An 11421-nucleotide genomic window follows, 5' to 3' on the forward strand; every position below is an offset into this window, starting at 1 on the left:
GTAGCAGACTAAGCTAGCAGACATTAGCATTGAGAAGAAACTGATACCTGAGCCTACTTTTGGGTCTGGACCTTTGAGCAGGCAGAGCCATCAAAGTAGCAGACTAAGCTAGCAGACATTAGCATTGAGAAGAAACTGATACCTGAGCCTACTTTTGGGTCTGGTCAGGTGATGACACAATAATATGACATCATTGTCAGACTGACGCCTGCTCAACACTGACCAAACGCCGCCCTATTGCATTGTGGGAAATTTCTGCTTGGCTCGCGTCCATCAAAACACACAAAGAAATTTCTCCAGAATCAGAATTGACAGTGGATACAATTGAGTCCACACTGGTTTTTCATTCTGAATCGGGTGCAGGTGTGGAACTTCAGACACAGTCTGTGTTTGTGTTGTTTATTCAGTGATTTTTCTTACAATTCCCAATCACAGCTGCAGAAAGTGAGAGGACAAGCAGGGATGTTCAAGATGAACGCCCAACGTGGGGCTTGAACCCACGACCCTGAGATTAAGAGTCTCATGCTCTACCGACTGAGCTAGTCAGGCTACACCTGAGTAGCTTCAATAGCCTGAAGTGATCAGAGTGAGAGACGCTACAAGCTCTTCATCAGACTCACAGTCACATGAGCCATCACATGATTGATGAATGACCACAAACACCTTCATCTTTGACAAAGAAGTAAAATAAAAGGTGAACCACAGATGAGACACCAGTGGTAAAAACACTAAAGTGCTGTCAAGGAGAAACAGGATACGAGCAAACACACACACAAGTTACAGAGAGAGAACTCTCCCAGAGGGAACCACTCAAAGGAGAACCTAGAGATCATCAGGCTGGATGACCTCATCAACATGAGACAGGTGGATCAGTAGACTTTGATCCAACATTTGAAGTTCAGTTTTGGTGGCTGCTCCATGTTGGAGGAAACCAGGCGATGTTGGGACGTCACAGGGAAGCTCCTTTGCCTCCTCTGCTGCCAGTTCAACCACTCACTCCCATCAGTGGAGAGCAGCTTCAACTGGGTTTGGAATGTACCATTGTGGATGCATAGGAATGTGGAGAAAATGTCCTTTGTCAGAAGTGGGATTTGAACCCACGCCTCCAGGAGAGACTGCGACCTGAACGCAGCGCCTTAGACCGCTCGGCCATCCTGACAGAAACTTAGATGCAGACTGAATTAATTCACTGACAAAGTAGAATTTTTTCCACAGGCGCTACTGGCTCCTGAGTTGGTTTATTTATTGTTAACATTAAACACACAGTCTGAGTTCATGGCAGTAAGAAATGATTTTCATTTTTCTAAAGGACAAGAAATGAACCAGAACATTAGAACCACATTGCATCTCTTGATCAGTTTGTTACATGGGACACATTCCAGACAGGAAGGTCCTTCTGAGACTTGAACTGGGATCACTGGATCCAGAGTTCTCACCCTTCCACCATGTAACCAAACACAAGGAGGAGGTTCCTCTAAATACCACTTGACATCACCTGCAATCAACCTGTTGCTATTCAGAGGTTCATCTTGCTCTTGTTCCAGACTACATTGGCAAAAGGATCGTGAACCACAAGGAAATCATGGAACTCCAGATTTATTCAGGACTTTCTAACTCCATCGTATGACCTGGGAGCAAAGACTGGCCAGGCCTTCCTTAATTTATCAGTTAATTACTGCTTCAACAAACATGCCACTTAATTAAGTTACCAGAATTTCTCTCATTGAAAAACCCACCAGCCTGATTTCTTGACATGACATGAAAAATTCTCCAAGAACCCACAGTTGGGTGGAAAGATACCAGGTTAACCAGGAGGAGTCCTGTTCCTGAACCATGGATGGAACAAAGTCCACTGGAAAACTCAGCAGTTCCTGAGTGCCAGATCCATCCGGGAGCTTGGGTCTCCCCTTGACTGTGGTGATCCATGAGATCAAGGAGGACAGAGGAAAGAAGGATCCTGTTGGAGATCTCCTCCCTTCTTCCTCCACTTCACTACTACTTGGATGTCAGGAATATGAGGTACTTTACTCAAATGAGGTATTAGGAGTTTCCTGTTTGACAAGAAGGAAGTCAGAGGTTCATACCTCACTTGGTGGTGGTGCCCTCAACCTGCTGAGAGCATCACTTAGTTCTCTACAGAGAAACATGGCAGCTCTGCTGAAGGCTGCAGGAAACCTGCTGGAACGGAGACTTGGACTCAGGTCACTGGATTCAAAGTCCAGGGTGCCAACAGGTCCACCAGGGCATCTGTGCTTTACTTACCGTGTAAAAAGGACCACAGTGGTCGTCTGGTTTTAATTTAACAAACAAATACGGTTGAAAACTTTGAGACAGAGACACAGGGCTCTTATTTGAAGGGCCATGGGATGGGAAATATCCCAGACCTCTGAGATCAGAGCGCTCACTTTGATCTCAGGGTCCTGACTTTGGGGGTTCTTCCTTTGGTCTTCAAATACTTGTGGTTTTTATTGGCAGAACTTTCAACTTGCATGCAAAAAGAGAATCACAGTCAATGTAAACCCAGCAGACAGTGTTTATTTCTAATAAATCAGACAATCACACAAATGAGAATGAAAGGAAAAAACAATAAAATGTTTAAAATCTTTCTCCACTCTAAAGCTTTTTAAAGTTCATTTGAAGGTTCAAAGGTGGAGGTGAGGAGGTCACCCTGATCCTCCCTGTCGTCACTGCCAGGATTCTTTCTTCTGGTGCTGTGGTTCTTCTGATGAAGGGGGCGTGATGTTTGCTGTCTCAGGCTCCACCAAATGTCCTCTTTAGGACGCCACAATGTGGTCTCTTCACTGCTCCATCTTCCCTGCATCGGAGACACCAGGGTTCCTCCTGGTGCCGACCCCATCGTCCTGCTACCCAATGGTGCGGCCATGGATCCTCAGAAGAGGCTGGGATCCTTCTTCTCATCAGAGCCACAGTTTTTCCTGGAGGGAACAACAGGAGCTTTGTTGTAATGTTTTGCTCTGTGTTTCCTGCTCAGAGCGTCAGGATCTGTGACGCCATCTTGTGGTAGGGGGTCATCATCTTGTTGTGTGGTAGTGGATTCACTGATCTGCTGTTTCAACACATTCAAGTTCATTATCCTACAAGTCAAAGTACATTTGGTGTGGAGTTTTAGTTTCTGGCCTCAATCATAACGTGTGCCTTTCTTCTTCATGAACATTTCTCAGCTTTGTAAGTTTATTCTAGTTTTTCTTCCTCACTTTTCTATTCCATTGTTGTTGAAGATTCTACTGCAGGTTGGAGTTCCCTGTTGACTGAAGCAGAAACAGGAACAACAAGCTGGAGGCTGTCAGAGCTCCAAGTTGGGGGCTGATATTAAAGTAGGAGATGAACACATCCAGGTTAGCATCCCTCTCAGAAGCTGCTACTTTCGCTCTTCAGGATACAGCAGCCTAGCATAGCTTCATCTGGCCAGTTAGTGGCCCACTTTGATGTCTGGGATATCAGGTTCAAGGTTCTTCACAGCTCTGAATGAAGGCTTTCTAAAGTGTTAACCAGTACTCCAGTTGTAAAAAACAATCAGGGGGATGGTAGATTTTGATGTTTAGGAACAGATCATTTGTGCTGATGACAGCGCATCAGGTGAGAGACCAACAGTGTACCCTTACTCCTCTCAAACAACAAGCATGCTATGGATATTACCTGTCTGCTACTCCTGTCATTGATCTTGACCAAGCCCCCAGGGTGACACTGCTAACACTGCTCCTACATAGTTAGAGTCAAATGCAGAGGACATTTTCCCACCGGGTGCAAGTGCAACTTCATACTCATGCTACCTATACATCTGGGAATTCTTCTATATTTTGAAACAAAACGTTCTCAAGTCAAGCCCATTTTAATGAAAGTGCAAGAGCAAAAGAATGAAACAAATGTACTGTGGCAGGATGGCGCTACACTCCCCACCATGAGGGACAGTGTGGCAGACGATAGTGAGTGGTCACCTAGAAATAGACCTGGTCCGACCCTTCTCCGTCCTTTCCACTTCCTCTCCCTCCTTTACGGAGCCGACAGCCGTGCGTGGTGGCGTCTCGCTGGTCAGCAGATCGGTTACAAACAAAGGTACCTCAAAACCTCAAAATAATGCTACAGTGATGTCGGAAGAATTGCTAATGAACTCAAAATGATGCTAACAGTAATGGAGGAAGAGTTGCTAATAACCTCAAAATAATGCTACAATGATGTTGTAAAAATTACTAATGATCTCAAAATGATGCGACAATGATGTCGTAAGAATTGCTAATGAACTCAAAATTATGCTAACAGTAATGTAGTGATAGTTGCTAATAAACTCAGTGATGCTAACAGTAATGTAGTAAGAGTTGCTACAAACCACAAAATAATGCTACAGTGATGTCGGAAGAATTGCTAATGAACTCAAAATGATGCTAACAGTAATGGAGTGAAAGTTTCGAATAACCTCAAAGTAATGCTGAAAGTGATGTAGTAAGAGTTGCTTCGAACCTCAAAATAATGCGACAGTGATGTTGGAAACATTGCCAATGATCTCAAAATGATGCGACAGTGATGGAGTGATAGTTGCTATAAACTCAGTGATGCTTTCAGTAATGAAGTGAAAGTTTAGAACAACCTCAAAGTGATGCTGACAGTCATGTACTAAGAGTTGCTACTAACCTCAAAACAATGCAACAGTAATGTAGTAAGAGTTGCTACGAACCTCCAAATAATGCGAAAGTGATGTCGGAAGAATTGCTAATGATCTCAAAATGATGTGACAGTGATGTCGTAAGAATTACTAATGAACACAAAATAATGCTAAAAGTAATGTAGTGATAGTTGCTAATAAACTCAGTGAGGCTTACAGTAATGTAGTAAGTGTTTCGAACAATTTTAAATGATGCTGAAAGTCATGTAGTAAGAGTTGCTACGACCCTCAAAATAATGCTACAGTGATGTCGGAAGAATCGCTAAAGATCTCAAAATGATGCGAGAGTGATGTCGTAAGAATTGCTAATGAACTCAAAATGATACTAACAGTAATGTAGTGATAGTTGCTAATGATCTCAAAGTGATGCTGACAGTAATGTATTAAGTGTTTCGAACAACCTCAAAGTGATGCTAACAGTCGTGTAGTAAGAGTTGCTACTTACCACAAAATAATACTACAGTGATGTCGGAAGACTTGCTAATGAACTCAAAATGATGCTAACAGTAATGTAGTGAAAGTTTCGAATAACCTCAAAGTGATGCTGACAGTCATGTAGTAAGAGTTGCTACGAACCTCAATTTAATGCTACAGTGATGTCGTAAGAATTGCTAATAAACTCAAAATGATGCTAGCAGTAATGTAGTGATAGTTGCTAATAAACTCAAAGTGATGCTGACAGTCATGTAGTAAGAGTTGCTACAAACATTTAAATAATGCAACAGTAATGTAGTAATAGTTGCTAATAAACTCAGTGATGCTTACAGTAATGTAGTCAGAGTTTCGAACAACCTCAAAGTGATGCTGACAGTCATGTAGCAAGAGTTGCTACGAACCTCAATTTAATGCTACAGTGATGTCGTAAGAATTGCTAATAAACTCAAAATGATGCTAGCAGTAATGTAGTGATAGTTGCTAATAAACTCAAAGTGATGCTGACAGTCATGTAGTAAGAGTTGCTACAAACATTTAAATAATGCAACAGTAATGTAGTCAGAGTTGCTCCGAACGTCAAAATAATGCGACAGTGATGTCAGAAGAATTGCTAATGATCTCAAAATGATGCAACAGTGATGTCGGAAGAATTGCTAATGAACTGAAAATGATGCTAACAGTAATGTAGTGATAGTTGCTAATGAACTCAAAATGATGCGACAGTGATGTCGGAAGAATTGCTAATGAACTCAAAATGATGCTAACAGTAATGGAGTGAACGTTTCGAATAACCTCAAAGTGATGCTTACAGTCATGTACTAAGAGTTGCTACAAATCTCAAAATAATGCGACAGTAATGGAGTAAAAGATGCTACGAACCTCAAAATATTGCGACAGTGATGTCGAAAGAATTGCTAATGAACTCAAGATGATGCTAACAGTAATGTCGTGATAGTTGCTAAGAAACTCAGTGATGCTTACAGTAATGTAGAAAGAGTTTCGAACAACCTAGAAGTGATGCTGACAGTCATTTAGTAAGAGTTGCTAATGAACTCAATTTAATGCTACAGTGATGTCGTGAGAATTGCTCAACAACTCAAAATGATGCTAACAGTAATGTAGTGATAGTTGCTAAAAAACTCAAAGTGATGCTGACAGTAATGTAGTAAGAGTTGCTACAAACCTCAAAATAATGTGACAGTGATGTCAGAAGAATTGCTAATGATCTCAAAACGATGCGACAGTGATGTAGTAAGAATTGCTCATGAACTAAAAATGATGCTAACAATAATGGAGTGCAACTTTCGAATAACCTCAAAGTGATGCTGACAGTCATGTAGTAAGTGTTGCTACAAACCTCAAAATAATGCGAAAGTAATGCAGTAAAAGTTGCTACGAACCTCAAAATATTGCGACAGTGATGTCGGAGGAATTGCGAATGAACTCAAAATGATGCTAACAGTAATGTAGTGATAGTTGCTAATGAACTCAAAGTGATGCTGACAGTCATGTAGTAAGAGTTGCTACTTACCTTAAAATAATGCAACAATAATGTCGTAAGAGTTCCTGCGAACCTCAAAATATTGCGACAGTGATGTCGGAAGAATTGGTCATGAACTCAAGATGATGCTAACAGTAATGGAGTGAAACTTTCGAATAACCTCAAAATGATGCTAACAGTAATGTAGTGATAGTTGCTAATAAACTCAAAGTGATGCTGACAGTCATGTAGTAAGTGTTGCTACGAACCTCAAAATAATGCGACAGTAATGTAGTAAAAGTTGCTACGAACCTCAAAATATTGCGAAAGTGATGTCGGAAGAATTGCTAATGAACTCAAGATGATGCGACAGAGATGTAGTAAGAAGTGCTAATGAACTCAAAATGATGCTAACAGTTATGTAGTAAGAGTTGCTACGAACCTCAAAATAATGCGACAGTAATGTAGTAAAAGTTGCTACGAACCTAAAAATATTGCGACAGTGATGTCGGAAGAATTGCTAATGAAATCAAAATGATGCTAAGAGTAATGTAGTGATAGTTGCTAAAAAACTCAAAGTGATGCTGACAGTAATGTAGTAAGAGTTGCTACGAACCTCAAAATAATGTGACAGTGATGTCAGAAGAATTGCTATTGATCTCAAAATGATGCGACAGTGATGTAGTAAGAATTGCTAATAAACTCAAAATGATGCTAACAGTAATGTAGTGATAGTTGCTAAAAAACTCAAAGTGATGCTGACAGTAATGTAGTAGGAGTTGCTATGAACCTCAAAATAATGTGACAGTGATGTCAGAAGAATTGCTAATGATCTCAAAATGATGCGACAGTGATGTAGTAAGAATTGCTAATGAACTCAAAATGATGCTAACAGTAATGGAGTGAAAGTTTCGAATAACCTCAAAGTGATGCTGACAGTAATGTAGTAAGAGTTGCTACGAACCTCAAAATAATGCGATAGTAATGTAGTAAAAGTTGCTACGAACCTAAAAATATTGCGACAGTGATGTCGGAAGAATTGCTAATGAAATCAAAATGATGCAAACAGTAATGGAGTGATAGTTGCTAATCAAGTCAGTGATGCTTACAGTAATGTAGTAAGTGTTTCGAATAACCTCAAAGTGATGCTCACAGTCATGTGGTAAGAGTTGCTACGAACCTCAATATCATGCGACAGTAATATAGTAAAAGTTGCTTCGAACCTCAAAATATTTCAACAGTGATGTCGGAAGAATTGCTATTGAACTCAAGATGATGCTAACATTAATGTAGCGATAGTTGCTAATAAACTCAAAGTGATGATGACAGTCATGTAGTAAGAGTTGCTAGGAACTTTAAAATAATGCAACAATAATGTAGTAAGAGTTGCTACGAACCTCAAAATGATGTGACAGTGATGTCAAAAGAATTGCTAATGATCTCAAAATGATGCGACAGTGATGTAGTAAGAATTGCTTATGAATTCAAAATGATGCTAGGAGTAATGGAGTGAAACTTTCAAAATAACCTCAAAGTGATGCTGACAGTCATGTAGTAAGTGTTGCTACGAACCTCAAAATAATGCGACAGTAATGTAGTAAAAGTTGCTACGAACCTCAAAATATTGCGACAGTGATGTCGGAAGAATTGCTAATGAACTCAAAATGATGCTAAATGTAATGTAGTGATAGTTGCTAATCAACTCAGTGATGCTTACAGTGTTGTAGTAAGTGTTTCGAACAACCTCAAAGTGATGCTGAAAGTCATGTCGTAAGAGTTGCTACGAACCTCAAAATAATGCGACAGTGATGTCAGAAGAATTGCTAAAGATGTAAAAATGATGCGACAGTGATGTCAGAAGTATTGGTAATGATCTCAAAATGATGCTAACAGTAATGGAGTGAACGTTTCGAATAACCTCAAAGTGATGCTGACAGTCATATACTAAGAGTTGCTACGAACCTCAAAATAATGCGACAGTCATGTCGTAAAATTTGCTACGAACCTCAAAATATTTCAACAGTGATGTCGGAAGAATTGATAATGAACTTCAAATGATGCTAACAGTAATGGAGTGAAACTTTCGAATAACCTCAAAATGATGCTAACAGTAATGTAGTGATAGTTGCTAAAAAACTCAAAGTGATGCTGACAGTAATGTAGTAAGAGTTGCTACAAACCTCAAAATAATGTGACAGTGATGTCAGAAGAATTGCTAATGATCTCAAAACGATGCGACAGTGATGTAGTAAGAATTGCTCATGAACTAAAAATGATGCTAACAATAATGGAGTGCAACTTTCGAATAACCTCAAAGTGATGCTGACAGTCATGTAGTAAGTGTTGCTACAAACCTCAAAATAATGCGAAAGTAATGCAGTAAAAGTTGCTACGAACCTCAAAATATTGCGACAGTGATGTCGGAGGAATTGCGAATGAACTCAAAATGATGCTAACAGTAATGTAGTGATAGTTGCTAATGAACTCAAAGTGATGCTGACAGTCATGTAGTAAGAGTTGCTACTTACCTTAAAATAATGCAACAATAATGTCGTAAGAGTTCCTGCGAACCTCAAAATATTGCGACAGTGATGTCGGAAGAATTGGTCATGAACTCAAGATGATGCTAACAGTAATGGAGTGAAACTTTCGAATAACCTCAAAATGATGCTAACAGTAATGTAGTGATAGTTGCTAATAAACTCAAAGTGATGCTGACAGTCATGTAGTAAGTGTTGCTACGAACCTCAAAATAATGCGACAGTAATGTAGTAAAAGTTGCTACGAACCTCAAAATATTGCGAAAGTGATGTCGGAAGAATTGCTAATGAACTCAAGATGATGCGACAGAGATGTAGTAAGAAGTGCTAATGAACTCAAAATGATGCTAACAGTTATGTAGTAAGAGTTGCTACGAACCTCAAAATAATGCGACAGTAATGTAGTAAAAGTTGCTACGAACCTAAAAATATTGCGACAGTGATGTCGGAAGAATTGCTAATGAAATCAAAATGATGCTAAGAGTAATGTAGTGATAGTTGCTAAAAAACTCAAAGTGATGCTGACAGTAATGTAGTAAGAGTTGCTACGAACCTCAAAATAATGTGACAGTGATGTCAGAAGAATTGCTATTGATCTCAAAATGATGCGACAGTGATGTAGTAAGAATTGCTAATAAACTCAAAATGATGCTAACAGTAATGTAGTGATAGTTGCTAAAAAACTCAAAGTGATGCTGACAGTAATGTAGTAGGAGTTGCTATGAACCTCAAAATAATGTGACAGTGATGTCAGAAGAATTGCTAATGATCTCAAAATGATGCGACAGTGATGTAGTAAGAATTGCTAATGAACTCAAAATGATGCTAACAGTAATGGAGTGAAAGTTTCGAATAACCTCAAAGTGATGCTGACAGTAATGTAGTAAGAGTTGCTACGAACCTCAAAATAATGCGATAGTAATGTAGTAAAAGTTGCTACGAACCTAAAAATATTGCGACAGTGATGTCGGAAGAATTGCTAATGAAATCAAAATGATGCAAACAGTAATGGAGTGATAGTTGCTAATCAAGTCAGTGATGCTTACAGTAATGTAGTAAGTGTTTCGAATAACCTCAAAGTGATGCTCACAGTCATGTGGTAAGAGTTGCTACGAACCTCAATATCATGCGACAGTAATATAGTAAAAGTTGCTTCGAACCTCAAAATATTTCAACAGTGATGTCGGAAGAATTGCTATTGAACTCAAGATGATGCTAACATTAATGTAGCGATAGTTGCTAATAAACTCAAAGTGATGATGACAGTCATGTAGTAAGAGTTGCTAGGAACTTTAAAATAATGCAACAATAATGTAGTAAGAGTTGCTACGAACCTCAAAATGATGTGACAGTGATGTCAAAAGAATTGCTAATGATCTCAAAATGATGCGACAGTGATGTAGTAAGAATTGCTTATGAATTCAAAATGATGCTAGGAGTAATGGAGTGAAACTTTCAAAATAACCTCAAAGTGATGCTGACAGTCATGTAGTAAGTGTTGCTACGAACCTCAAAATAATGCGACAGTAATGTAGTAAAAGTTGCTACGAACCTCAAAATATTGCGACAGTGATGTCGGAAGAATTGCTAATGAACTCAAAATGATGCTAAATGTAATGTAGTGATAGTTGCTAATCAACTCAGTGATGCTTACAGTGTTGTAGTAAGTGTTTCGAACAACCTCAAAGTGATGCTGAAAGTCATGTCGTAAGAGTTGCTACGAACCTCAAAATAATGCGACAGTGATGTCAGAAGAATTGCTAAAGATGTAAAAATGATGCGACAGTGATGTCAGAAGTATTGGTAATGATCTCAAAATGATGCTAACAGTAATGGAGTGAACGTTTCGAATAACCTCAAAGTGATGCTGACAGTCATATACTAAGAGTTGCTACGAACCTCAAAATAATGCGACAGTCATGTCGTAAAATTTGCTACGAACCTCAAAATATTTCAACAGTGATGTCGGAAGAATTGATAATGAACTTCAAATGATGCTAACAGTAATGGAGTGAAACTTTCGAATAACCTCAAAGTGATGCTGACAGTCATGTAGTAAGTGTTGCTACGAACCTCAAAATATTGCGACAGTGATGTCGGAAGAATTGCTAATGAACTAAAGATGATGCTAACAATAATGTAGTGATAGTTGCTAAGAAACTCAGTGATGCTTACAGTAATGTAGTCAGAGTTTCAAACAACCTCAAAGTGATGCTGACAGTCATTTAGTAAGAGTTGCTAATGAACAGAAATTCAATGCTACAGTGATGTCGTGAGAATTGCTCATA

The 11421-nt window shown here is 39.2% G+C and overlaps 2 non-coding genes across 2 annotated transcripts; both read right to left on the bottom strand.

Annotated features, from left to right (window-relative positions):
- Positions 1-476: 476 nt before the first annotated feature.
- trnak-cuu (transfer RNA lysine (anticodon CUU)) lies at positions 477-549 on the bottom strand. The gene has a single exon. It is a non-coding gene; the product is annotated as a tRNA-Lys (tRNA).
- A 527-nt stretch (positions 550-1076) lies between these two features.
- trnal-cag (transfer RNA leucine (anticodon CAG)) lies at positions 1077-1159 on the bottom strand. The gene has a single exon. It is a non-coding gene; the product is annotated as a tRNA-Leu (tRNA).
- Between the last annotated feature and the right edge of the window lie 10262 nt (positions 1160-11421).

The sequence above is a fragment of the Aulostomus chinensis genome, chromosome 1 (genome assembly GCF_037954235.1).
Source record: "Aulostomus chinensis isolate RoL2024-O1b breed Wild chromosome 1, RoL_Achi_v1.0, whole genome shotgun sequence".
NCBI lineage: Eukaryota > Metazoa > Chordata > Actinopteri > Syngnathiformes > Aulostomidae > Aulostomus > Aulostomus chinensis.